At 49.4% G+C, this 27,022-nt stretch overlaps 1 protein-coding gene across 33 annotated transcripts in view; it reads left to right on the forward strand.

Moving 5' to 3' along the window:
* Positions 1-2,000: 2,000 nt before the first annotated feature.
* Positions 2,001-27,022, forward strand: part of SORBS1 (sorbin and SH3 domain containing 1) — a 205,724-nt gene continuing 180,702 nt past the window's right edge. For 7 of the 33 annotated variants that reach the window (XM_012723539.1, XM_012723538.1, XM_012723547.1 and 4 more), the window contains exon 1: positions 2,015-2,073. The gene's annotated coding sequence lies outside the window, so the exon portion shown is untranslated. Of the gene's footprint in view, positions 2,074-27,022 lie in introns of all 33 variants that reach the window. The other 26 variants (XM_012723551.1, XM_012723545.1, XM_012723542.1 and 23 more) reach the window with 14 other exon arrangements.

The following is a 27,022-nucleotide window of genomic DNA, read 5'->3' on the forward strand; positions in this document are numbered from 1 at the left end:
CCAGAGGTCTATGGAGGATGAGGGGATTCACCAGAGACAGAGTAGGGAGCAGAACAGGCCGATTGAGGAAGTACACTGCTGAGGGGAGCAGCGGGCGGGTCAGGAATGGTCTGCTGTGCCATGGGGGTCACCTCCAGCGCTGGGGATCAAGTCCGGCTGCAGTGGCTCAGTTAGCTTCATAGTACTGAGACTTAACCCCTTGTGCCACCAGGGAGTCCCCTCTACAGTGTATTTCAGTCCATCTGCCTGTTCTATGCCAAGAGAGGTTTTTTTTTTTTTTTTTGGTAATGAAAAGTTTTAAGATCTGTTCTCTCAGCAACTTTCAAGCGATACGGTCATGGAGCAGTCACCATGCTCCAGGACTTATTTATATTTTATTATGGGAAGTTTGTGCCTTTGACCTTCTTCACTCATTAGGGGTATTTTTAAACAGGAGACTGGGGTGGAAAAAGAACACTGGCAGGAGAGATTGTGTTTGCGGAACTGACCGACCACCTGGAGAGGGACACTGATGTCTAAATGTTTCTAACCAGGGGTCACGTCAGTCATGTGAGCTGATGTAAAAATGCCAGCGTGCTCACGATGCCCTCGGAGGCCCTGAGACCTGCCCTTTGCATGGCTCCTTCCTCTTGGACTGCCTGTCCCCACAATCCTTTCTCCTGTCCCCAAACTTTCCTTCTCCCCAACACTGTAATCGTCTCTTGGAGGGATGGGGTCACAGATATTTACCATCCCTCACATGGAGCAGAGGGACGAGTCAAAGGACTACAGAAGAGAGAGGGACAGAGCCAGAGAATGTAGCTCTTGGACCCTAGATTTCCCGTGATCATCTCTTGGTGATCACGTTGCCACCATCACTCCGTCTCGCTAGCAGGCCTGTCTACTGCATGAGCGTGGTGGTTAGGGGCTCCTGTGTTGCTTGATGAGAAGGAAGGCTCTGATGTTAGCCTTAGGAAAGGGAGGATGCTGTGTGATAGGCAGTCTCTGCCCACATGTGGAACTTCAGTTTCAGAAGTGCTTTAATAGTTGTTATTTTATTCATTCAGTAAATTGATATTGGCTAACATGGTAGATCTGGGCCTTTCTTTCTGGAGTTTATTTCCTCATAACACCAGGAAGACTGAGCTCTGTTTTCCCCAGGAGGCAATCAACAGTTTGCTTCAGGACTTTCAGGAGGAAGGTTTCAGCATGGGGGCGGGGAGAGAGCCGGAGGGCCAGGGAGGGCATCTCCTGACCCAGGTGGGTGTACATAGCAAGCAGTGGACATATGCTGATGAGGGCCTGAGAGCAGGTGTCTAGTCATCGTGGACCCAGGGCTAATCTGTGATGAGGCTGTTCCTGGAAACCTGGATTCTCAGTGTGGCATAAAAAACAGCTTTTGCCTGAGGATCCGTGGTCAGGTATGCTGAGGATCTGGACCTTAACGGACTGTCAGTCTCATTCCTGTTTGGCCTTGACTTGCCATCATCAGGGTGATGCTCTAGCTCATAGTGGCTGTGACAAGAAACAGGCGCTTACTCAGCCCTGGAATCTCCCTCCTGCCTGCATGTTGATGTGAAGACTCAGTTCTCATTTATGTAATGCCTTATGCATGGATCACTGACACCAGCCTTCAGGCCGACCTTCGAACTTGGCTCCCCAGTGTGAGGGGTCATAGGACATACCTTGTGAAATCCAAACAGTTTCTCTTATCGCCTGAATTCTTGTGGCACCTGGAGGCTGTGCATGTGCGTAGTGTCCTTGTCTGGCAGGTAAATAGACGTTCATCTGTGGTTCTTCTCCTCCACCTTATTTGCCTGTAGTTGGGCAGGCCTATTGTGGAGTGACTGTTTCCTGTCAGCACAGAATGATGGTCATGGGTTGTATCTATGTATGATAAATTGATGTGAGTAAGGGGTGGACAGGAAGAGGGGGATGGGAACAGTCTTGTGGTAAATCCATGTTAGGGATTTTCTCCAAGGCTGTGGTAATGTAGACATGGCTGACTTTTCTGTGCTTGGCCTTCCTTTAGAGACAGTTCTCATGGGAGGCTGGTGATGGGAGACGGGGCAAGATCCTGAAGCCAGGAACAAGGTAAGAAATGCCCGAACTCTGGAAACCAGAGTCTATGTCAAGAGCCTGGGCAGTGGGATTAAGAGTAGGCCAGAGGGGCCTCCCTGGTGGCGCAGCGGGTTAAAGCACCGCGTTAAGAAGCTTAAGCCACTTCAGCATGAGTTCGACCCCTGCCTGCCCCGGAGGAGATCCACATGGTGTGGCAGACCTCTCCTGGCCCACCCGCTGCTCCCCTCAGCAGTGTACTTCGTCCATCTGCCTGTTCTGCTCCCCACTCTGTCCCTGGTGAATCCTCTCACCCTCCATATCTCTGGCCTGTACGCCAGTTCTGTATGAATAAATAAATAAATCTTAAAAAGAAAATGGAAAATGCACCCTTAAAAAAAAAAAAAGAGTGGGCCAGGGATCTGGATGGAGAAGGCAAAGCAAAAATAGGAACTGGGCTGCTTTAAGCAGGACACAACAAGTAAGGTTCTGAAGAAAGCAAATTCCAGCAGGGACAGAAAATAGAGGAACTGGAGAAAGTGGACTTGGGAAGCCCAGGATCTGAGCAGGGTTGGTGGTGGTTGCAGGAAACTGGGCTGCCACCCCGTGAGCCAGAGCCAAGGCAGTCTTGGGCCTTTTATGACTTTTTCGTGGGCCTTTCTGTGGGACACAGTCCATAAGTGAGCCAGCACTGGCAGGTGTGAGGGGGCGAGGCCCCCCAGGAGCTGGGAAATGTTAGTCATGCCTGACTCCTCGTGGAGACAGCTGCCGCAGGAGGAGGCCCAGCAGCCGCCAGCCGGTGTTCCAGCACGCAGTCTCTGCTTTGCCTTTAATTATTCAGTTCCTGGGCCATTTAAACACTCACCTGGAGCACCATTGTGAATAGTGTTTCCTCTCTGGGGTCAAAGGGATGTTATGGCAGGGGGGTTCTGCACTGTGGTTCTAGGTCGCCTGGTGGGACCCTCCAGGAACCTAGACCCGGGCGACCAGGAAACCTGCAGGGTGCTGGGACCAGGGGTGTGCACTTCCATGCGCTGTCCTGCAGGTTGGCTTTTATTTTGCATAAATCCTTAGTTCGGGGAGTAGAGCAGCTTCCTGTCCACTCTCAGCAAAGAAGAAACAGTACTGTGAGAAGAAGTAAAACATTTAGCTCTGTCATTAAAAAATTAAGCTGCCCAGGAACCTCTGGTTAGCGGCCCATGACCACTTGCATGGTTTTCAGGAGTGCCCTCTTTGGACTCCTCCGAATTGGAGAGGAGGTGATTTCTGCAAGGCAGAGAGCCCAGCTCCTCTGCTTGGGTCACGGACTGGACTCAGCGATGCCCTCAGTGCACGAAGGTGGAGCTGGTGCGTTTTGATAAGCACAGAGGAGTAAAGGGGAGGAGGAGAACTTGGGCGCGCACCTTCATTTCCTTATTGGCCTCTTAGCTCCTGCGTCTCCACCCTGCCTCACAGGGCATTTGCTCGGCAGTGTCCTCAGTCTGGGGTGTACTTCTTCCCTTCACCTGTTACCTGCACTCAGCCTTTAGATGTCACTCCGAAGTGGCATGTTTGGGGAAAAGCTTTCTCTGACCCTCCTGAGAGGTTAAACCCTCCCAGGGGAGGCTCTCACGATGGAGGTCTGGACAGAACATTTGCCATCGATTCGGCCTCAGTGGCTTAGTTACACTTGTTTGGAAAACCGCTGTTTGTTTGTGCACCCCTCTGTCTGCAGGATCGGAGATGACAGCGGCCAGGGCTGTTTATCCTCACTGTTCTGTCCCAGGGCCCAGTATGTGCCTGGCCCGCGGGCTGCGCCCACTGTGTGTGTGGAAATGGACTTGTTTTTAAGTCTGGGACATGGACCAGATCTGGGAATACAGAGAAAAGGGCCCTGCTGTCCTCATCGTGTTCCTGACGCACAGCAGTGGGGGAGCTTTCGAGATAGCCATTGAAGAGCAGGAGGAAACAGTTAAAGTTCTCCTTATTCTTTAACTCAAATATAAGAAAGCTGTAGCTCTCCTATTTACTGTACTGCATGTTTTATAATTCTGAGTAAATATGCTTAAAGCTCTTTCGCTGGTAGTTAGCTACGATCATAAAACTGGGTGGCCACTGGCCTGGAAGGAGAGCAGCGCACAAAAGGCTGTAGTGTGATAAGCACTGATCAGGGCAAGCACAGGGTGCAGTGAGGGGAGCTGGAAGCAGACCGGGTGAGGGCATTCCTGACAGAGGGCAGGGGACCCGCGTGTGCAGAGCAGGCTGGCATGAGAGGACGGAGTGCACTGGGGAAAGGGCTGGAGCCTGAGGCAGGATGGGAGCCTGCCACATGCCCCTAATGGTCATGGGAGGGATTGAGAATTGGGGTGCCGGGAGAGATAAGACGGGGTCTCTGCCTGCAGGGTAGATGTGGCCTAGTAGGAATATACCTTAGGAGAGAGAAAGCACAGCTGGAATGCAAGAAAGATGGGTATTTTGCTCTCACAATCTGCCATGCCTGAGATCTCATAGACAAGCTCCCTTGGATGGGGAAATGTCAAGCCTCTTTCAAAATCTTTCTCAGGGTTAGGCATCTCCATGAAGTTCTCCTCCTGCTGCCTGGTCACATTTTAAATGTGTTCTAGAGCCTACCAGGGACTCTGTTTTCTTGGTCTCAAAGTTGTTTCTGAAGGAGAAAATGCCTTGTGGCATATGTGAGTGTGCATTTCTGGCATGTTTACTTACCTGTGTAATTATTCACACTTTCTTTTTTCTTTTTTCTTTTTGTTTTTAAGTCCCAGGGCTTGAAGTAATTATGTAATTAGAATCCACATGGAGTGTGGCTAGATAAGGTGTAATTAAAGAGGAAAGCCTAATTTTGGAAGAATGATAAGAGGTCATTTGACCCGCTCTGGCCCACATCCAGTCTTGGAAGAACAGTAAGAGGCCATTTGGGTGGACGGAGCTTAAGGCCACCCAGGAGCCTGGACTGGCCTGCGAGTTGGACAGATTCTGTTTCAGTTCACTATGAAAGCCATTCATTGAGTATCTTCTTGATGTAGGGTATTGTGGAAGGCCTAGCTACGAGCAAGGAAAAGAAGGGCTGGATCTTGGGGTGCACGTGGGGGGATGTGGACTTGAGAGCACTCGTGGGTCATAAAGTATAGAGAAGGAGACTTGGGTTCAGGAGGGCCCGGGGGAAGGATTCACAGGGCAGGCAGCAATCCAGATCTGCCTTGAAGGGTAAGGAGGGCTTCAAGAGCAAGGGTAAGAACTTTTTGGCACTGTAGAAGTCATCGTATAATATTTGTGGATTGAATGCCTGGCTGAGGAACAAGGCCAAGCAGTTGGGTGGCCTTTGCGGTTTGGTGAGGACTCGGCAGCACAGTGACGACACAAGGCCCTCAGCTGTGCGGGCGTGGCCTGCAGAGCAGCAGCGCTGTCTTTGTGGAGGGGCCTTTGGGTGGAGCCTGGAAGGGCCAGTGGGTTAGGGGCGGCGGGAGGAAGACTTGCCAAGGAGGCAGTGATCTGGGCAAAAAGAGCAACAGCTCCAGACGAGTGAGGGGAGACGATCCGAGGAGTGGGGGGGGGGGCTCCTGGGAGAGCAGGACGCAACCAGCTGGGTTGGGGAAGGGGTGACACTGGCTCCTGGGCACAGGCATGTTGGGCAGGCGAGGGGTGTGGAGAGGGCATGTTGAAGGGAGAAGAGGCTGACCACTGGGTAGAATAAGCTTCGGTGGGGGGTGGGTTAGCCTGTGCTTGCCCTGACGTGGTGGGGCCAGGCCTGGGGCTCAGGAGGTGGGGCCCTGTGCAGCCCTTCAGCACGGAAGGGTTGCTGCTCTTGGTGATAAGAGGATGAGACAAATAAGGCAAGGAAGAGGTAGAGGTGGCTGGGAGCTTCCCAGCCTGGAGGAGTGGGGCTATGAGAGTCGGGGTAAGGGGTGAGGGGGAGAAGAGAGTGTAGGCAGAGACTTGGTGTGTCTTGGGCCCAGAAACCCCCGATATAACCCAGGGAACTGGCTGAGACCTTGAGCCGGTTCCTTCCTCTCCACTCCTCGTCAGTTGGCGGTTCTGCCTTAGGCTCAGGCTCGTGGCAGGCAGTGGAGTAGTTATGGCTTAGGGCTCCCTCCAGGGCAAGAGTCTGCAGCGGACCTTTGCAGGGGCTGCCACATGGTGGTGAGGGAAGAGCCTGTGCTCCATTCCCTGTCTCCCTGTGGCGGGCCGAGAGAGTTTGGGCTCCAGGTCACCAGGCTGGGTGAGCACCGGGGGTGCCGTCTCCTCCTGCCTATCTCAGGGTGGTTTTGAGAGTTTTGGACATCATGGGTGTGTGAACTCACCCCAGGCAGATGCTGAGGGCAGATGTGGAGGTCACTGCTCCATTCTGGGGTGCGGCAGGGGAGGGGCCCCTCTTCTGAACTCACAGAAAGGAAATTCTCAAGTAGGGAACTTGCTGTTTCGTAAACTCCTCCCCGCCCCTCCCCTCTGCCCTAAGCCAGCCTTTGGGAAACTCATGGCCTTGGCCCTTGAGAGACAGTCTGTGCAGAGAAGCCTTCCTGGCTGAGGGGGATTTGGACAGAGCCTTAGGAAAGGCAAGAAGGGAGAGGACTTCTCGGAGGATGAGAATGATAGGGAGTTATTTGCCGTGTTACTAACTTTTGAATGAAGTCGCAACGGCAGGCAGTCACTTGCGGAACCCCTGGGATGCACCACAGCTCTGTGCCAAGTGCTTCGTGAGCTTCACATCATTTCTGCCCCTGTGAGGATCCCATTTTACAGATGAGGGATCCTAGTTTACAGAGAGCTGCACTAATTTGTCCAACGTCTCAGTGGTAGGGCGGGATTTGGTTTTACTCAGATGTCTGACTCCAGTTGCAACAAATACTTGTATAGTCTGCAAATGCGAAATTCTGCTGATGCTCAGGGAACAGAAGGAAAAAAAGAGAATGATCTCTTGTGATCATTATTCCTAGGTAAGCACCTGCTCACATGTGGGTCCAGCCAGCTGCCGTCCACACCACGGCTGCTGTCCACACCACGGCATGTCAGTGCAGCATAGTATCTCCTGGGAGGGTGTGTGATAAGGAGGCACTGAACCCATCAGTCTACACCCTCGGCTTACAGACTAAGAAACTGAGGCCCAGGAAGGAGAAGGAACTTGCCAAGGTCAGGGGCAGAATGTGGATAAGAACTAAAAAGGTCTGGGACTTTGAGACTTTTGTGGCTCTTTTAAGCCTCCTTGTGGAAAAGTTTCCTTTGAGACAACAATGGGAACCTTTGTCCGGAGAGCTGGTCTGGAAGGGCTGGATCTGAACCGTCCTCTGTGTGTGTGTTTGTGTGTGTGTGTGTGTGTGTTTGTTTTCTTTCCTTCACTTTAACCTCAGATGCCTTTGAACCAGCAGGAAGGATTCCTTAAGACCAAAGGTTAAGACCAAAGGGATTTAACAGGTGAAAAGGGCATAGGAAGGAGGGGGAAGATCACAAGCCACAGAAATAGAAGACTGAACTCTACACTAGCTAAAAGGAATTTTCCAGGTCTGGGTAGTCACTAACATTTGCTGAATGATCACTGTGCCGACAGTTCTTGTGCCATTTTACGTAACTTCCATGGCCTCCCTGTGATGTGGGTGCTGTTTCATATTCTCCTTTTATAGATGGAAGACTGAAAGCCCAACGTCATGGTAAGGCATGGAGCTGAGGCTCCGACCCAAGTGCACCTGATGCCAAAAACCCTGCCGTTAAACCCTGAAGCTGTTTGTAGGACTGGGCCTTCAGGTGCCTGAGTGTCTGGGCATGTGCGGAATAGCACTTTTAGGGGGCCTACCTTCGGCAGGAGTTCTGTGGGTGTGACTTTGCCCCAGAGATAACTGGCAATACCTGGAGATGTGTTTGGTTGTCACCATTTAGAGGTGCCCCCGGCATCTGGTGGTAGAGGCCCGCATGCTCCCACAATGCCCAGGCTGCACAGATGCCATCCAGGTGGAGGAGCCTAACCTTTGGGGACCTGGTGTTTTGGCCACTTAGAGCCCAGGCCTAGTGGAAGGCCATCTGGAAAGCCCATCTGCAGAGCCTGAATTGTTCCGTAGGCTGCAGAGACTTCATTTGTACCTTAAGGGGGCTTTGCGTTTGGACTTTTGACTGATTGAGCTCTGAGTGAGGAGGCGTGGTGGTAGTAGTGGAGAATTCTAGCAGGGGTGACAGGCCAGGGTGGCCCAGGAGTGCAAAAGGACCACAGCAGGTGAGAGTCTCCACTCTGGGTCACTAAGAACTGGTTGGCTGTTTCTCTGCCTGTAACTGAAATAAGAAGTCAGAGTTGTCAGATTTTTTTTTTTTCCTGAACAAAATGCCTTTACTAAATAATCCCCGTGACTGCTTAGCATTGAAGGTCTGAGAAAGAGGCACATGTGTTACAGTGCACCTGATGCAGGTCTGCTGCTTGGCAGGTGCCCCTGTTGCTAGTTACTGTTTAATCAAACTCTGCTCTACCCCGGGCTGCTAAGGGCAAGCAAATTGGACTTGCTTCAGAACCCTTGGCCTCTACATGGTCTCCTTTGAGCATCTCGACAGAGTGTTGCCAGCAACAGAGAAGGTCAGATAGAGCAGGCCTGTCCCCTGGGAGGGGGTTGCCTAGACCTCCCTGGGCAAACACATCTGACTTTACCCTTCCTGCTCTAACTTCATGCCTCCTTTTCCAGGTCCCATGCAGAAAAGGTGTCTGTACATTTGTTTCAGAGGATGTACATCTGACTGTCTTCTTCCTGCTAGGGTGCCTTTCCATCGACAGGAACCATGTGCCACTCTCTTTCTGTCACCTTGGTCCATCACAGGACCTCCTTTGAGAAGTTCTCCAGCTACTCGAGCCACCAGGGACTCACCCCCTCATCCAGTCACCCCTGTACCTGTGATGCCTTTGGTATTCATCTAGTTATGACATTCTCACTGCCCTGTGTCACCTTTTGATGTCTCTTGTGGCTCAGTCACTCACTAGTTGTGTGGCCTTGGCGAGTCACTTGGCCTCCAGAGAATTACCAGCGTTGAACCAGGTAACTGCAGTTCCCTTCCAGCATCAGTGTTGAATGACAGTCACAGTAGTAGGACCTGGGGAGTTTCTCTAAGGTCAGTGGAAATTGAGGTCTTCCCTGGGAGCTTCTAGAGATTCATGGAAAACTCAGAAGTAGGGCCTCCCTGATGGGGCAGGGGCTGAAGTCTCAGCACTGTCACCAACCTCTGTGGCATGAGCTTGATTGCTGGCCAGGGAGCTAATAGACCTCTCCTGTCTCTCCTGCTGTTCCCCTCTTCAGTGTACTTTGATAGACCTGTCTGTTCTGCTCCCCACTGTCTTTGGTGAACCCTCTCACCCCCACACCTCTGGTCTCCACCCCAGTTCTTGTATGCATAAATAAATAAAAACAACGCCCCCCTCAGAAGTGGTTAGGAAACTGTCTTCAGACTAAGTTAGTAAACTGTAATATTAATACTAACTCTTTACTCAGCAAATGCTTGCGTGCTGGCATATGCAGGGGTGTGTGGTGGGTTGGGCAGGGCTGTAAGATGGGGTCTCTTGGGTTTTGTCCTCAGAAGCACACAGACTTATGGAGGTGGGTGTGTCTGTACAAGCCATAACCTGGGAGTCTTACCCCCACTCTGTGTCCTCTTTCCTACCAGTATCGATTGTACACACATCCATGTCCATTCACCCACCCTTCTCCACACACTCAAGTTAAATTTCTGTGAGAGGTAAGATTTTTAAGTCTTATTCACTGTGCACCTGACACACCATGTGCATTCAGTAAATGTTTCTGGAATGAATGCAGCAGTGGGTAATACTGTTTGACTTGGGTTTTGAAGGAAGGGTAGAATTTAGACCAACAGAAATGGGAGAGAGGGGAATATTATGGACTGACCTGGGATGGGTCTAGGGTAGAGGTAGGAAAAGAGAAGAGACAGTGAAGCTGAAGGCATGTAGGGTAATTTCAGGTCTGTCATGACTGGGTCATGTGATAGGATCAGGATGCAAGACTGGAAATGTAAGTTGGGCCCAGATGGTGGAGAGTCTTAAATTCAAGCTGTGTTAAAAGGACAGGATTTATTTTACAGTAGGATGACCTCATCTTCCAATTTCCCAGGGTGGCTTTGCTCGCTGTCCCAGTGTGATTATTAATAGTTCCCCTCTTGCTCTCAAGTATCCCTGTTTGCATGATGGATTACACAGTCCTGCAGTCCTGAAGCCCCTGAGGGTTCGCAGTGGACATGGTTAGGCTGACTTTGGGGTGGTCAGTGCGCACAGCGCTCGTGCACCCAGAAGGCAGGAGAGGAGACTTCTCTAATGCAAGGGTTTCCGGCTGAGGAGCTGTAATGATGTCTGAAAGGGAGAGAAGGCTACAGAGGAGATAAAGGCCAGACCCACACTGCACATGGCCTCTAAGTGACTCCAAGGGGCTCTTCCAAAGATAGCCCCATTCTAAAGTCCAGGCATCCTGGGTAAGCTGTTTTCTAACTTGAAGTTATAACTGATAAGAAAATAATCTATGTTGTGCCTGTTTCCTGAGCAATTAAAACTCAGAGAAGCTTCTCCTCAGCCTCCCAAACATGCTGGTGAACACACTGGTATTCACTTTCCTAAACCTCGGCATTGTTCCTTGGAATTTAAAATAGGTTATGAATGTGCTTGATGTCAGGAAAGATAAATCTATGAGGAGGACTTTAGTCAATACATTTCCTTTTTAAGTAGAAACAATATAAAGAGCTTAATTCAGTCCCGAATCCATCTCACTTTGTTGCCATGATTGTGTAAAACCTGAACTGCTTTGTGTCTGTCTTGCGGTGTTTATATTCCCCGATGTTCCCACCCCAGCTGCCCTGCATGGGGTCACAGCCTTTTTAGGCCATGTACGGCTTTCTTCTCCCAGGGCTGTTTTCTGTGCACTGCAAAAGGGTTTTGTTATAAGCAGTGATTTCATTTCATACTGAAGGCTGCTCTTCAGGGTGGCTGCTCAGTGGAGTCCTCAAATGAGCTTCCATTGTCCAAGAGAGTTGGAAAGCTAAATTCTTTAGCTTTTCCCCCTCCCATTAAAAAGGGGATTGCACATGGTCCCAAATCAAAACTATAAAAATGTATATTGAAAAATTTTCACCTTCATTCCTGTGATGTCCACTGCACTTCTGCCCCCACTTGGTCCTCATTGGGTGGACTGACCATATTCCAGTTGCTCTTCAGCCCTATTTTATTTCAGTCTTGTTCCAGGAAATGGTTAACACTTCTTTTACTCTCAGAAGTGTCTGGTTTAGGTGGTAAGTGAGATATTCGCTTATAGGTACCACTGTTAGGTAGGTAATCAACTTTACTAGTTTCTTCTGTATTCTTTGACTATTTCTGTGTGTGGGTATGTACGTAAGGGAGGGAGACTTTGTCACTTAATAGTATGTCTTGGGAAACTCCATATCAGTCTGTCCTCATTCTGCTAAACTATTCTTTGGAGCATAGTGTTTATAGAGCCTGGTCCGCAGAACTGGTAGATAGTTTCCTGTCCCCTGGTTTGTCAGTATAACTGCTATTTAGGAGTGCTTCTGTTTACCTAAGGGGGAACAAAAGATTGTAGGAAATGAAGCCAGCTTCCTTCACTTAGAAAAGCTAGTTCAGCAGTAAACTCTTCCAGGAAGCGTTTATTAAGTGCTAGCTTTATGCTAAGATAGCAGTAGGCACTTTGGATGAAGCGGGTCCTGCCTGCAGGGCCACTTGTGTGAATGCTTCAAGATTCAGCTCAGATGCTTCAGCCCTTTGTGGAGGCTTCTTTCACTCCCTGGTCAGAATTCTTAGGCTTCCCCATCCACCCACCACCCATCTATCCACCCACTACCCATCCATCCACCCATCCATCCATCCCTCCATTCATCCAACTTTCACTGTGTGTTTCCTTGAGCCAGTATCTCTGCTAGTGATTTGAGATGAAAAAAATGATGAGGCCCTTGCCCTAGGAGACAGAGACAGATGCACTAATGGCAGCTCCAGTGTGCGGGGGCAGCTGCAGTAACCGCACACTTCTCAGGTTGCCGAGGAAGCGCAGAGCAGAGCGAGGGGTGCCTGACTCCTGCTAAACTGGGAGGGTTGGGAATTTTCTCAAGACACTTCCTCTAATGGGACTTGCTTTTTTCTTTCTACTATTTTAAGCACTCGCCTTATCTTCACTCTTGGAATCCTTCATGTTATCTTCAGCACTGGCATCTTGCCCTGTCACTGAGACCCTTGGTGTCATGCTCGGTACTTAATAGCTACCAAAACATTTACTGAATGAAAGGAAAAGTCCAAATTAATGCCATACATCTAGCCCCAAGGATCTTAACATCTAAAAGAGCAGGTGAGCTCTTCTTTGCTGACCTTGGCCATCCATCATGGTTTGTCTAGGCAACGGGTATTTTTGCAAAGTCCTCTCTAGCTAAAACTTTGTCCTTCTTTCATCTCCTTTTCCCACGCTAAGCGGTCTGTGTCCTTCCCTCCATCCTTTACTATTGCCCTGGTAAGAAACCCAGTTCTTACCAATGCTAAAAAGAAAGAGCTGCGGGCCCTCCCTGGTGGTGTAGCGGGTTAAAGCACTGTGCAAGCTTGCCATCACCGCTTCAGTGTGAGTTTGATCCCCAGCCCCGGAGGTGATCCACATGGCACCGCAGACTTATCCTGACCCCCTGCTGCTCCCCTCAGCAGTGTGCTTCCTCAATTTCCTTGTTCTGCTTCCCACTCTGGCTTTGGTGAGTCCTCTCACCCCCCTGCACCTCTGGCCTATACCCCAGTTCTGTATGCATAAATAAATCTTTAAAGAAAGAAAGAGCTGCATGAGCAATGAGTCCCAAGTTCCCCCTCCTTGGTTTTGGTCTCCCTTTGGAATGGGGGTGGGGGTTATGACCCCTGAGGACTCTTGCACCTCTGACATTTCAGAAACAGCGATTTCAGGAATCGGCCTGATGGCTCAGCCAGCTCCTTTTATCTTCCTCTAGTACATCCAGCTTCCCCGGCAGTTTCCTGGTGCCACAAGGGTGAGCAGGCCAAGATAAGAAACAGCCAGGCAAGGAAAACCACCCTTTATTCAAGTTGAAAGGGCCGCTGGGAGAGTGGAGATGGCCAGATGTGTGGCGGTGGGCTGCTACGCTGTGCGCTGGGGTCCAGGTAATGACCCCAGCTGGGGCCACTGAGGAAACCAGCAGGCTGTTGCCACGGAAGAAGATGTTGCCAAAAGGCATCAGATGTTTTCCTAAAGTCGCACAGAGCTTTCAGTGGGAAGGGGTCAGCGTGTTGGCAGCTTATACTTTCCTCTCTGTTACTCTCATGTGTTCTTTCTCAGGGACTTTTCACAGAAAACGGGATGTTTCTCTGGAAAGTCCATTTGGATCGATAGTCCATCGACTGACGTGTTGAGTGTTGCCTGTGTCCCTGCAGCACCCTGGGGGATCTTTACATTGCGGAATTTTGAGGAGCATCAGAATCACCTGGGTTACTTGCTAGAAATGCCTGTTATTCCTTGTGAAGACCCATGAGTCTATATTTTTAACATGCTCCTTGGCTGTGCACTGTCTGGATATTTTCAGCTGCCAGTACCAAACTCCAGCTCACACTGGCTGACAACGGGGAAGTCAGTGTCTCTCCCCAAGGCACGGTGCACCGGGGCGCTCCAGCACCCAGGGTCGTGTGGCTGGTGTGCGATCGTGCCCCCAGCAGTTGCATGGAGGTGGGCTTCTGGCTCTGGGGAGCCAGGGAGCTTCTGGAAGCCACTCCAGCTTGCTCCTACAATGCCACGTTGGTTCGAACTGCTCACCAAAGGTGGCACATTCTACAGCCATCTGTGTATGGAGATGTCTGACACAATGGAGGTGTTTTTTAGGAAGAAAGGAGCAGGGAGTAGGGGCTTAGGAAGCAGCCGCCAGGGCCCTGGGCACAGGTGGTCTCAGACCACACAGACACGACCTCATGTCATCTCGAACTGCTGGGTGAGGCTGTCTCTGTCCGCAGATGAGGAGATGAGCTTCATTGAGCCTCGGTGACTTATAGACTATATGCCCCTAGATTGTGGGGAGAGGAGTGAGGAAACTGGGTATTTGAGAGGCCTTCTTAGCCCCTAGGACAGTAATCATCTCTTTCTTTGTTTTGCTTTCTTGAGGCATTGAAGCAGCTCCCTTCATTTCTGATTTCTCCCCCATGACTGCCATTACTCATGACAAGTGGCCTTCCTGAGTGTTTTCTCTGGGAAGAATTTTCAGTGCATATATATAAATGCTTCCCCACCATCACACTAGATGCGCCTGAGAGCAGTTGAAATGATCCGTCAACTCGGCTTTTGGGAGCTTCTCGTCCTATCAGCACTAATGCTGAGTTTGGTGCCTACATTATCTTAAATTCTGCAGTAACCTCTTAGCTTTATTATCAGTATCTTAGGGATGGGGGAACTGAGGCTCAGGAAGGCGAAGCTGACCGTGGCAGGTGGCCCAGCTGGTCAGTGGTGGAGCCAGGACAGCCAAAGTCAGAGCCGCTTCCCTGCTCCACTGGGTAGCTTATCAGCAGCTGCCAGCCTTGTTGTGCCCCTGAAGGAAAGTTCTAAGGGAAAGGGGTTTAGTGTCCAAAGAGTTCCAGAGGAGCTGAATGTTTCCTATGGGAATAATTTTCAGGGCGCTAGGGAAAAATATCCTGAGCATAATAAACACAAGAAAGAAACAGGAAATCTGGTTTGCTAAAATGTGAATGGGAAAAAACTGGAAAAAAAAAAAAAGAAAAAAAAGTGCCTGTGTTGAATTGGAGAACCAGCATCTCTGAAACAGTGTGAGAAAACACCCTGGGTGGGTCAGTGAAGAGCAGCAGCGGTGGGAAGAGCTTCTGGGAGAGGCAGCGCCCTGGCCTTTCCCCACTTCTGCTTTTGCAGTGTGATCTTGGGCAAATCACTGGGCCTTCGAGAGCAGTGTCCACACATGGAAAAATGGGGTCCTGCTGACAGCTTGGCAGGCAGAGGGCACGGAGAGATAAAGGGCGGAGCAAGCTGGTTAGCTGGACAGGGCTTGCAAAGGCAGGGGGCTTCCAGGGTGTGGGGAAGACTAAGGTGTCCAGAGTGTCGGGAGGCTGTCAGTGGTGGAGGGCAGATGTCTGGCTTGGCCTCTTCTCAAGGGAGCCTCACCTTAGCTGAAAGCCTGCGGTGAGCTGTGGACAATTGCCGTCCCTCCCCTGGCGAGTTACCTGGCCAGCATGTCAGTAACTACTGTTTACGGAATCCGGGGGAGATGGCGGCACAGGGCCGGGGTGCCCTGTGCTCAGGACAAAAGCCCCTGACCATGCAGCTGTGGGGGGGACCAGAGACCACAGGAATTGGCTGATAAACTGTGAGGAGGGAGCTGATGGTGTGCACTGAGGGTCAGCCACAGGTGGGTGACTTGGGGACAGGTGGGAGATACCCACAAAGGAGGCTCTTTCCCTGGACATCCACCCACCCCCTTCATGGTGACTGCACAGATTTAACTTTCCAGTAGGAACAGAAGAAATGGTAAGGGAATTTTTACCCCAGGGAAGCACATCTTCATCTTTGTGGGTTTTGAGTCTGTAAACAGGTATTTCAGATTTCCTCCACCTCTACCCTGCCCACCTACTGAACATCTAATGTTTGTTGAGCGACTTCTGCATGATAGGCTGAGCTTGGTGCTGAGGTTTCAAAGGCCAAAATCATTGCCCTTGAGGAGGCATCTGGTAGGTAAACAGTACAATTACAAAGCTGTGTGCTAAGTGCTAACCGGCATGCACAGGGCTCTCTGGGAGAGGTGGGAGGAGACTGGCTGTGGTGTCTGCCACGGGGAGGGGCAGGGATTTCTTGCAGGAGGTGACACCTGAGCTGGGGCTGGCAGGCTGGGAGGGAAATGTGCAGGGAGAACCAGCCCCTTGGAAGGGATTCTAGGCAGAGGGCAGTAATAGCTGCCTTCTTCCAATAAAAATGTTCAAGAAAGCCCGCTATATGATCACGGTGATGTTATACTCCCCAGCCAGCTCACAGTCAGAGGCGGATAGGAAATGACAGTGTGGCTGGAGTGTGGACAGTCTGTGGAAGTGTGGGCACCCTGCATAACTCCTTTGTTGATACTTGCTCATCAATCCTCCCTACAGAGACCCCTTTGTAGGTTCTTTGTGGAGAGGCTGTTTGAGAAGCTGGCTTCTGCCCGCCTGAGGGCTGATCACAACTTTGGCTTATAAGGTGTCTGTTCCTGCTTACAGCTGCTTTCCTTCTGGAGTCAACACTGTACTTAGGAAGTTGGACTTGGGCAAGACACTTTTCCTCCTCCAGCCTTTATTTTTCTCACTTAAAAAAAAAAAAAAGGCTATTAGAACAAGTGTCTCAAAACTGGGCTAGGAACCATGTACCTTAGAATGGCATGGGGTTCCCTGGTACGTGGTATTCTCGTGGAGCAGCACCTCCTCCTCATTCTTAGGTCACATTCCTGGGAGGGGGCCTGGGCTCTGCATTTACCAGGCCTTCCAAATGACTCCTGGACATCTTAGAGCTTAGGGACCCTGGACTACAGGATTTCAACCTCTAGTCCTTTCAGCTGTAATCTCCCCACCACACATGGGGAGGAAGCCTGCCACCCATACAGGACCAGGAGGAAGAAACGTTAACTTCCTTGATGTTTTATCCTTGCAGTGATGCCTGCGGCTAACTGCTCCTGAACCTTAGTGTGGGCTTGTGAGCTGTTCCGGGTTGGTTTCGCTTGTCCTTAAGGAAGGAAGCATTATGAACGCACACTGGGACATGACTGTCAGATCTCTGCATGAGCTGGGTCATTACAGCAGCAGCCGATCGCAGCTTGTCGTTGCCAGCTTTGGCGTGTTTGCCCGGCTCCCCTGTCCTGAGTCATCCTCCCTGGACCTCCTGCATTCTGACGCGCTCACTTGTGTTGCCTAACACGGAGCAAGGGTGTCATCTTCTCCCAGACAAGTGGCATCTCCCCTTGGTTCTCCTCCAGTCATCTTCGTGAGGTTATTAGGGGCGGTTCACAGTGTGTTAATAGATGTGAGTGTGAACACACTCATTGCTGTTATGTCTGAAGACAGTTTTTTAATGTTCAAAGTCAATAAGGGCTTTATAGAGCTGCATTGGAGTCCTTGTGGTTTCTTTCCCCTTCCCCCTCAGAAATCTGATAGCTATTAAGACTCAGAGAATGGGTGATTGAGAAGCGGCTGCTGCTGAAGAACCACAATCTTGACCCCTTCATGTCATTCAGGTGTGAATGAAAGTTCTGAGGCAAGATCTGGGCCAAGCGCTATGCTATTTTCTGACCCATCATAAAGACTGAAATGTTGGCACCTAATATCCTAGCTCTTAAAGATGAAGAACTTCCCTCTGGATCTTGGCTCACTTCTGGTTGTATTCTGTATTGTGGTTTGCCCTGTAGAAATCCTCTGTGCACATGGATTTCTCCAGTAATAATTTTTTTATGAGCCTGACGCAGAGGGGAGAGATCCAAAGTTGTCTGAAGGGAGTCAGTGTCGGTGTGCGTCCAGGAAGGTAAGGCCGGGTCCTGCCCAAGGGTCCTGCACAATTCTTTGTCCTCAGTGGGTACCAAATATGTGACTGTTGGAGGAATGGGCTGAAAGAAAGTGATAGACTGGTGACTAAACTGGAAGAGCATAGAATGCAAAGGCTAGGTCAGTGTGATTTTTTAATTTGCCCTTGGTTCTTCCTTAAGTTTAATTTTCATGGAAATATCAATTAGATGCAGGATAGTTGCAGTGCAGGATAGCAGAGAGAAGAAAAGGCAGACGTTGTGTGCATCTTAAGTACTTTGGTACGTCTATTAGTTGCTTATTATTTGCTAGCCATTTTGTTAGATAATCCCCAGATGTTCATCAGCAAAACCCTTCATTTTGTGTTCAGGGAAACTGAGGCACAGGAGTGAAGTAATGAGTCGGAATTTACATAGAGAATTGTCAGCAGGCTGTTGATCAATAGCCAGGGAGGATTTATAGAGTGCCTCCTCTCCACCAGAATGCCAAGAGTCAAAATTTAGCTTTGCAGAAGCTGTGCGCAGAGATGGGGGTCACCTTGCAGTGTCTGGTTGCTTTGTGACATTTCTGTCACTTGGCTGCCACTTGACTCTTTGGCTTTTGCTGGTGCCTTTCCAAAGACAAAGAGCTCAGTATTCACTGAGGCAAGTTCCTTTTGTCTTTGAATGCCTCTAATTATTAGAATTCTTTGATATGAAGTGTCCTCAGTCTTAGAATTTTCTCCTAAGGATACACTTCTAACTGTATTTACATACCCTGATTCATTCATTCGTTCGTTCAGGAATATGTGTTGAGCCCTGCGTAGGTTTTAGATTCAGGAGGAATAGAAGTATAAACCAAACATACAAGGTTCCTGCCTGCAGGGACAGTCTGCTGTCAGTAGGTGGAAGGGGCAGGACACTGAACTGTATGTCGGAAGACCTGAGTATCAACCAAAGAGATTTTACGCACGTCCTCCACTCCCTCAAAAAAAAAAAAAAAAAAAAAAAAAAAAAAAAAAACCTCACCAAAAACGAAGGTTTTGTATCACTTTAACCTCTGTGAATCTGGCTAAGACACTTGAGTATCTCTTTTCACTTTATGTTACAGAGGACATTACCCCACTGGACCTTCCAAAGCAGTAAGAGTTCACTGGGGTGATGTACCTTGTAAAATCTTAATTGCTGTGTATTACTAAGAGTAGTAGTAATTCTTGCTTCTACTTCTCAAAGCATGGTCCACTGACCAGCAGCACTTCAGCACCTGGGAACGCTCTAGAATGCGAGTTAGACCTGCTGACTTAGAAAATTAGGGGTGGGACTGGTGAGTCTATTCCCACGGGCTCCAAGTGATTCTGGTGTCGGCGCTGGTTGAAGAATTACATAGAGTAGAGCACCCCATGCTGAACCTCGAGGACATGTTGATCACCCGAGGGGTCTTTAAAACCCACTCTGCTGTGCCTGACAAGTTGGTCAGAACCTGAGGGCGGGACATGTGCACAGTGGCTTTTGCAGCAAGGACTGGAGGGGCTGGGAGCGTGGGCGAGGCGCATGATGCATGGATGTACCTAGCTCGGCTTGAGTTCCGGCGCTGCCCTTTGTCAGCTCTGCAACTTGGGCAGAAGGACTCTGGCCTTAGTTTCCTTATCTGCGTAATGAGGATGAAGTGCCCATCTACAGGTCATCAACAGTCGTGAGATGATGTGGCAAGTGAATAAGGACTGAACTGATTGGTGGTAGCCATGGGTACTCGAGGCTGACGTGGTCATCTTTCCTTCCAGCCCTCTCATCTCCACAGCAGTCCTCTCTAGCGCTTCCTCTGGGAAAGAATTTCCAGCCCCCTCTTTTGGCACCTGGATTTTGTCTCTAGCTTTTTAACAGGCTATGTCTCATTGAATAAAATCCATCAGAATTATGAATATACCAAATTTTTACCCTTCTAATTCCACTCTGTAATTTGTTCTACAGCTATACCTTCATCAGTAAGAGAGGATGTATATTTATTCCTTGCAACATGGTTTGTGGTAGCAAAAAGCTAGACGTGTTCGTCAATCTAAAATCACCATGCAGAATAAGGCCAGATCTTCAAGCCCTGGGCATATTTTTAAAGTGGAAGAAGTAGGGTGTGGACCTGTGTACTGGGTGTGCCATCGCTGTGCAGAAGAGGGTGAGAAGAGTATGCGTTCATGCTTGTATGTGCATACAGTACCTCTGGAAGAATAGAAGTGGGTGAAGTTGGTAACATTGGTTAGCTCGGTAGAGGAGACTAGAAGAGAGACTTCTCTGGTGGATGTGATTGTAAGCCAGATCATGTGATTGATCATTTAAAAAACTCATTTAGAGAAGTATGACCTAAGCTGAGTCCCCCCCACTTGTCACCTGCCCACCGTGGAGTACAGTGGGAATGTTACCGTTTTTCTGTGGATTGGATGCTGTCCTACTTTGGATGCCATTTTAAGATTGCATTGCTCTGGGCACCATGAGTTTGATGACCCTTGTGGCCAGTGACAGCAGCAGCCCCGTTTCACGGGAGTAGTTGCCAGGTCAAAGCTTAGAACCGCCCCAGCCTGTGCTTGCGTGGTGACTTGGGGTCTGGTCAGGACACCAGGCTGTCAGGATCTGCTGAACATTGACTCTCCCATCTGTACATTAGCGCCTCTTTCCAGTTTTGTGCTTGACAATCCTGCTTCCCATGTTTACCTGTGGTCACATCATTGTTAAGAAGGCACTGGGCAGGGTGTGGCTGAGTCGAATGCTCTGTCAGTAACCTGTCCCTGGCTTGTCATCAGGCCTTTAAAGAGGCCAGTGTATGCATTCACTCACCAGATGTTTAAGGTGTACCCGTCATGTGCCAGGCTCTGTGCCAGTGCCGTGGGCACACAGAGGTCTAAGACAAGCTTCCTGCTTGAAAAGAGGCAGCCATCTGGCTGGAGGACTTTTTCTCAAAAGGACCAGATCAGTTAATACTTTCTGTTTCGTGGGTGTTACAGCATCTATTGTAAACACTCATCTCTGCCACCACAAGTGCCCAAAAAGCTATAGACAGTGTGTAAATGGGTATTCCAGTAAGGCTTTACAAAAACAGATGATGAGCTGGGTTTGGCCTGTTGGCCGTGTATGCTGGCCCTGATCTAATAGGAAGAGAGACAAGTAGCTTAATCAAGTTTAGTAAGTGCTGTGAGAGCATTGAGTGGAAAGGACAGTGATACCCAGAGGGGAGTGATACACATGATGGTTGGCATTGGTCTTGGTTACACCACAGAGCCAGCTGCTTGCCTCAGTTGTACTAACTTGTCTAGAAATGAATCATCTTGTGAGTTTTTGTAGATGTTCTGATGAATTCAAGATGCATTATACCTTTCGCATGTCACCTGTCACCTGGTCTACCTACTTGGTAATTGCAACAAGAGATAACTGGCTGTGCGTCTGCAAGACTTCATCATCATGTACCCCTGTGTTGCTTTTTCTAGTGTTCATGTTCTTTTCTAAATCTCCCCCAACCACTTACTCTGTGATTTTTGCCAGGAGCCATTATTGGTTTGTAGTCATTAGGGCTTATTTATAGATAAAGAATTCCCACTCCCCTACTTTAAAGTTGGGGCACTTGTCCATGCCATGTGCCCTCAAACCGTGTTTTCCTTTGTGTACTTTTGAAATTAATCAATTGCAGCTATAAAAAACTTTTATTATCTGGCCCTCCCTGGTGGCGCAGCGGGTTAAAGCACAGCACTGAAAATCTGAAGCCACTTCCGCATGAGTTCGATTCCTGCCTGCCCCGGAGGTGACCACATGGCGTGGCAGACCTCTCCTGACCCGCCCGCTGCTCCCCTCAGCAGTGTACTTCGTTGATCTGCCTGTTCTGCTCCCCACTCTGTCTCTGGTGAAGCCTCTCGCCGCCCCTGAGCCTCTGACCTGTACCCCAGTTCTGTATGCACAAATAAATAAATCTTTAAAAAAAACTTTTATTATCAGTTAAATATGCGTGAAATAAAATATATGTTGTCTAAAGAAAATTTGGAACCATATCAAAAAGTAGAAGGAAAGTGCGAGCCGCCCTGACACTTTCCCGTTAGTGTTTTGGTGTCAGTTTTGCCAACTAAGTGAAAGACAATCAAAGCTTCCAGTGCTGCTGCCGCTGTGGAAGGGCTGGGTTTTACAGGGGACTCTGACATGGAAGCGAGTTAGTAGTTTCCTAGGAGCATGATTCGGGTGATCAGAGGCTAGTGGGAGCACTGAGTCAGTTTCACCTGAACAGAGGGATGCTGAGAAAAGGTGCCAGGGAACAGTGACCCTCAGTAACCAAGCAGATGTAGGAGCTGGAGGCACAGGAGATGAAACTGTAGCTCAGTCTCAGTTACAGCCATGTGTTAAGTGAACATGGAAAAATAACTTCAAGGAAATGTCCCAAATAATGTGGTGATAGGAATGTTGGTGAGTGTGGTTTTATTTCTCTGGCCTTCCACAGGGAAGTACAGTACTTAGCAGCATTTTCCTTCATGGCCCCCACAAGCGCTCCTTCCTCAGTGACTCAGGCTGCCTGCAGGGTTGGGAGCTCGGAGTCCTGGACCAGCCCGCCGTGCTCACGCACCCCTGCTGTTTCCACCCATGGCAGCTGAGGCTGGAGCAGAGACGCTACTAATGCTCTGGCGGCCCAGCCCTGGGAGTAGTTTAGTATTAGCTTTGAAATCAGTAAGATTTGACACACTTGGTTCTGTTGCTGCCCCAATGTTCAAGTGCAAAAGCTTAGATAATGACTTGGGCAGTGAATGACTATTGAAAGCACCAAGAAAATGCTGCACATGCCCTGTGATATTTTGGGTTCAGACATCCCACCTCAGCATTCACTTCTACCTGTCATACCCATTCACCCAGAACGGGGGGAGAGGGGGATCCAGACACCGAGTTCTGTCTGCTTCCTCCATCTTGAGGGAGATGAAGTTGTCGGTCTGTCCTGAACCCAGATTTTGGCTCAGTTGCTTATTTGTTGTGCAACTGTAGACCAGGTCTTGGAGCTCAGCTTTCCCTCTACATTTAATTAGAATGATGAACATGACGTCAGAGCGGTGGTCAGCATTAAAGCAGATAATGTGCGTCAACATTCATGCTCAGTACAGTGTGCCGACTGTTATTTATTAGTAGTATTTCATGGTTAACCCCAGGCTTATAAATTGGCTCACATGCCCTACACATGGTCTTGCAGAAAGAACTCTGGCCCTGCATTCATTATTAGCATTTTGTACCCATGATTTTGAATGTTGACATGAAGCAGGTGGGGTGTGAGGTGCTGGTGAGAGTTGTGTTCCAACAACACAAAATAACATTTGGCAATATTTCACTTCAGAAATCTTTTCTTTTTTACCAGGCTTTCTGTAAGGGCATTCATGAAATGTCAGGTGCCTTGCACAGTTACAGAGAAAAGCTGTGTTAAACTGGCAAGTGCATATGTTAAGTAAGAGTTCAAAAAATGTGTTGCTTGACTAGAAAAACAAAAGTGGAATAATTAACAAGAGGGGAGAAAAGGAGACCCCTCTGGGTTGGGCCTGGGGACCCTGAGAAAGTGTCCTTACCCTATTGCTAACCTCTAACTGTATCGGGACCCAGCCCTGAGCCTTAGAAAGGCCTGGAAAAGTTGACATCTTTCAGTAAATGAATGGGCTTCATGCTTTGCCAGGACAGCCTCAGTTCTACTTGCTACCCCTCTGACATGCTGATCAGAAATAAGGTAAAACCATGGGCGGGCATTCGACCCTCCGTCAGAAGGATCTGAAGGATGGGATCAGCAGCCACAGGGGCAAGGAAGAGGAAAGCGTTGATTAGGACATTGTGTCGCCTCTGAAGATGAAAAAGTCATGTCTGAGTTAGGGCTGACATAGTCCTCTGTCACGTGCAGAGCCAAACTTGCTCTCTCTGCCCTTCTCCTCTGCCTGCTTTTAAATACCAGCTGTATCTGAAGGTGCGCTGTTGACCTCCAGCCCTTTTTCTCACTCTTAACCTGTTACAGCCACTTGGGGACTAAGAAGACAAGTGGTCAGGCTGCTGGGCTCCCCGGGGAGCCTTGGCTCTGACATCTGGCACACAGTAGGTGTTCACTAACCTTCTTGCCGGTCATCGCTCTAAGGGAACTACCAGATGCAACGGCCATTATGTCGAGTGGAGGACATGGTAGAACTGGAACCATCCTGAGCTTGTCTGTACTACCTGGGTGGTAGGGTGGGAGGTGTTCCGAGTCCTTGGGTTCATATGTAAAAACTGCTTTAAATAGCTTCCTGTAGTGAAAGTGTTGTCCCGTCTGCCTACCATGGGAATCCCGAATTTGTAGAGCTTTAGCTTTAGGTCTAGTAGATTAGATCTAGTCTCAGTCTGCTGCCGTTCCTCAAACTTCCGTGGCATTTACAGCAAAATCCAGGCAGTTTCTGCCTACCCTTTCAGTATGCAAGCTTAATGCTTCTGTTATTTTTAAATAACATAAAACTTGTGTTACAAATAAAGGTATGGTTTATTGCTTATTTCAAAAGGATTTGGCCAAATACATTTAGGAACTTAGAAGCTTATTTTAGATGCCAGAAATACCTCCAAGCTCTGTGTCTGGTGACACAATAAAGACTAGTGGTGAGGCCCCTTGGCGTTTGTCAGTTTACTTTTCCTATTTGGCAGGCAACTGGGTGCTGCCTTAGTATGCTGCTTTGTTAGTGTCCGTATGTTTTTTGTGTTTAGGGGTGGGGGCTTAGCGCTCCCTTGGTGGTCTTGGTGAGTAGGGGAGCAGGTCCAGCACTATGAGGGGGCACCTGCGTGGCCTTCCCCTTTAACGCCATGCGCCTCTCCTTATCTGTCTGTCTCATCTTCTTTCTGTTTCTGTTCTTCCTGCTTCCCTGCAATATTTGGTGCATTGCTAGACTTAGTGTATCTAGGCTCATGCTAAAGGGAGGGGTATTCTTCTACCCCATCCCTTTATACTTAAGGCTTCATGTTGATGAACATTCTGCAGGGTGGCCTGGCCATTTCTTCATGCCTTGCCACACACGTGAGGGTCAGTATGGGTTTTGTAGCGTGTGATGGCTTTGGGGTCAGCAACCCTTCCAAAAATGGATGTCAACTGTTCCGATTCCTATTTTGGTGCTGGGGGTGACTGTTCGCCCTTGGTGGGGACTGGCAGGAGCTGGTGACTTCCACAGGGGCTGGTGGCAGCATGACTTGAGTGCTGCTGAAGTCCAGCCAGCATAGATTCCTGGGTTCCTGCCGTGTCGTTGCTGACTCCACGTTTGGCGATTGTGTTTTTGCTTCTGAAGTGTCATGTGTATTGGCCATTTAGTCTCTGCCTTTCCATCATAGGAACTTGAACATTTTTGACCTTGTAAGGCTTTGTAGAAGAGACTGTAAATTCCAGATCACTCTGTACAGCAGCGCAGGGGCTGACGCTAGGGAGACTTTTGCTTGGATGGATGACCTTGGCTTCTGAGGGCTGTTCTGCAGCTGGACTTGGCTGTAACTGAACTCATCCCACAGGGAGCTGTGCTGCATAGAAGTCTGCTAGTGGACACGAGCCCCAGGGAAGCTTGGGGATGTACTTCTTTCACAGCATAGGATAATTTTTCAATTTCCTGCTACAGGAAGGGGAGTTTGGGTTTAATTAAATGTATAGTAAACAGCCTTGCTGCTTGTCCTTGGTTCATTCCAAATCAGTTTCTGGGAATCTGGTAGAAAAGTCAGCAGCCTGTGTCAACCCTTCCATTCTACCTGAAAACTCAGTGTTAACTCTGGCTAACTTCTCTGGGTGAGGGAGGGCTGAACAGCAGCCCACCGCGTGGGGAGGGCCAGGCAGCTGTGACTTCATGATTGGTCTTTGACTGGCAGGCATTTTTCTAAGCTCAACAGCACCGGATCTCCTAAGAGTCATCTGGTTCACTCTTAGGTTACTGCTGAGCACCTCTTCCTGGAGCCCAGGTGAAATGACTTACCCAGGGCCCTATTGTAGTGGAAGAAACTGAAATAGAATTCTCATCTTTCTGGGGTATGTTGGGTATCATTGTGTTGGCTTCCCAGGGGCTGTCTATTCTTCACAGCCAGGAGAAACTTCTTATCTTGGGGATAAGTAGCTGAACCTGGTGGTGAGCACACACTCTGCAGTCTCGTTTGGGTTCCTTTAAGAGAGCATGTGTATTCCTCACTGCCCTGAGGATCAGTTCTCTCATCTGTAGAATGGGCCAGGCCCAACCTCACTGGGTCTGAGAATCACCCTGGAGCATCCTTGTCTTCGCCTTGCTTCAAGTGCAAGCTGGGCTGAGGCTGGAGTCTTCACCCCTCTAGTTGATACCGAAGTATGGAGACCACAGCAAGTTCAGGATCTACCTGGGTTCCTGCAGCGCTGTCACCCACTCAGCACCTGTCCTGTGAGCAGCGGTCGGAGATCTGTGGAGGGGATGCCTGCGGGTTAAAGAACCTGTGGGTTTAACAGTCAGTCCCCTTGGCCCAGTGCTAGGGCAGAGAGTTCAGGTAACCAAGTCCGGACCTCTGACTTGGGTTCATCTGCACACAGGCACAGCCAGCTGTGCTCGGCCTCTGGCCCCTTACCACCTTCGCCCTGCTGCCCGGGCATGATTCACTCTCCAAGTAGCTGGAAAACCACTCTGTTCTAGGTTCCAGCAGCAGAAACAGCCCTGGGCCTTCACTTCATGGAACTCATGGAGTGCTGGGACGATGGACATTCAGCAATGAGGATAAAATGGCAAACTTGTGACGAAGTGCTCAGGGCCCTTGGAGCACACGTTAGAGGTCTCACCAGTTTGGGAGGCCGAGGAAGTTCTGAAGAAGTGACTGAGAGCTGAAGTCAGGCCAGAGGGAAGGGGAGCAGGCGACTCGAGCTTCTGAGCCCATTTCCCGTGGCCTTTGAGGAGGCAGCTGGTCGTCCTGCAGTCTATTCTTTTGTAACTCCGAATGTGTGCTGTTTTAAATGCCTGGTTTTCAGGGCAGAAAGATGGTAGGGCTGCTACTTTAGGAGTTTCTACAAACTGCAGCCATTTGTTTCATGCATATTGCGGGAGGCACCGCACATGCATTGTCGCTCAAGGCTGTGTGAGGTGGGTATCACGATTTCCAGGTGAACACACTGAGACTCCGAGGCTGAGTGTTCAGGCCTTTGCCTCGTGTCAGTTCATGGTGGGAAAGCTAGGATGTGAGTGATTTGGCCCACCGTCAAACCCACCCATGCCCTCTGCCCCTCCCGCTGCAGATGGCTTTTTGTGGCTTGCCAACTGCATCTCCATGTTGTGTCCCTCAAAAAAATGCAATCTGAGGTCCAGCGCTCCAACTTCTAAATGAACTCTTGGCGCCCGGCCCATTTATCAGTTGAGGATAGTTGCTTGTGTCAGGTCAGCATTGAGACTAAGTGGGTCTGTCTCAGAGGTTTTTAAAATCACTTTTTCAGTTCAAATGAGACTAAGTGGAGGAAGGCCTTACAATAGTCACTTGAGGTAATCATGGGCCACACACAAGGAATGACAGTGTCACTGTAGCCAGTGGCCTGCACAGTAGC

Source organism: Condylura cristata, unplaced genomic scaffold (assembly GCF_000260355.1).
Source record: "Condylura cristata isolate star-nosed mole 26May11 unplaced genomic scaffold, ConCri1.0 scaffold00011, whole genome shotgun sequence".
Lineage (NCBI taxonomy): Eukaryota > Metazoa > Chordata > Mammalia > Eulipotyphla > Talpidae > Condylura > Condylura cristata.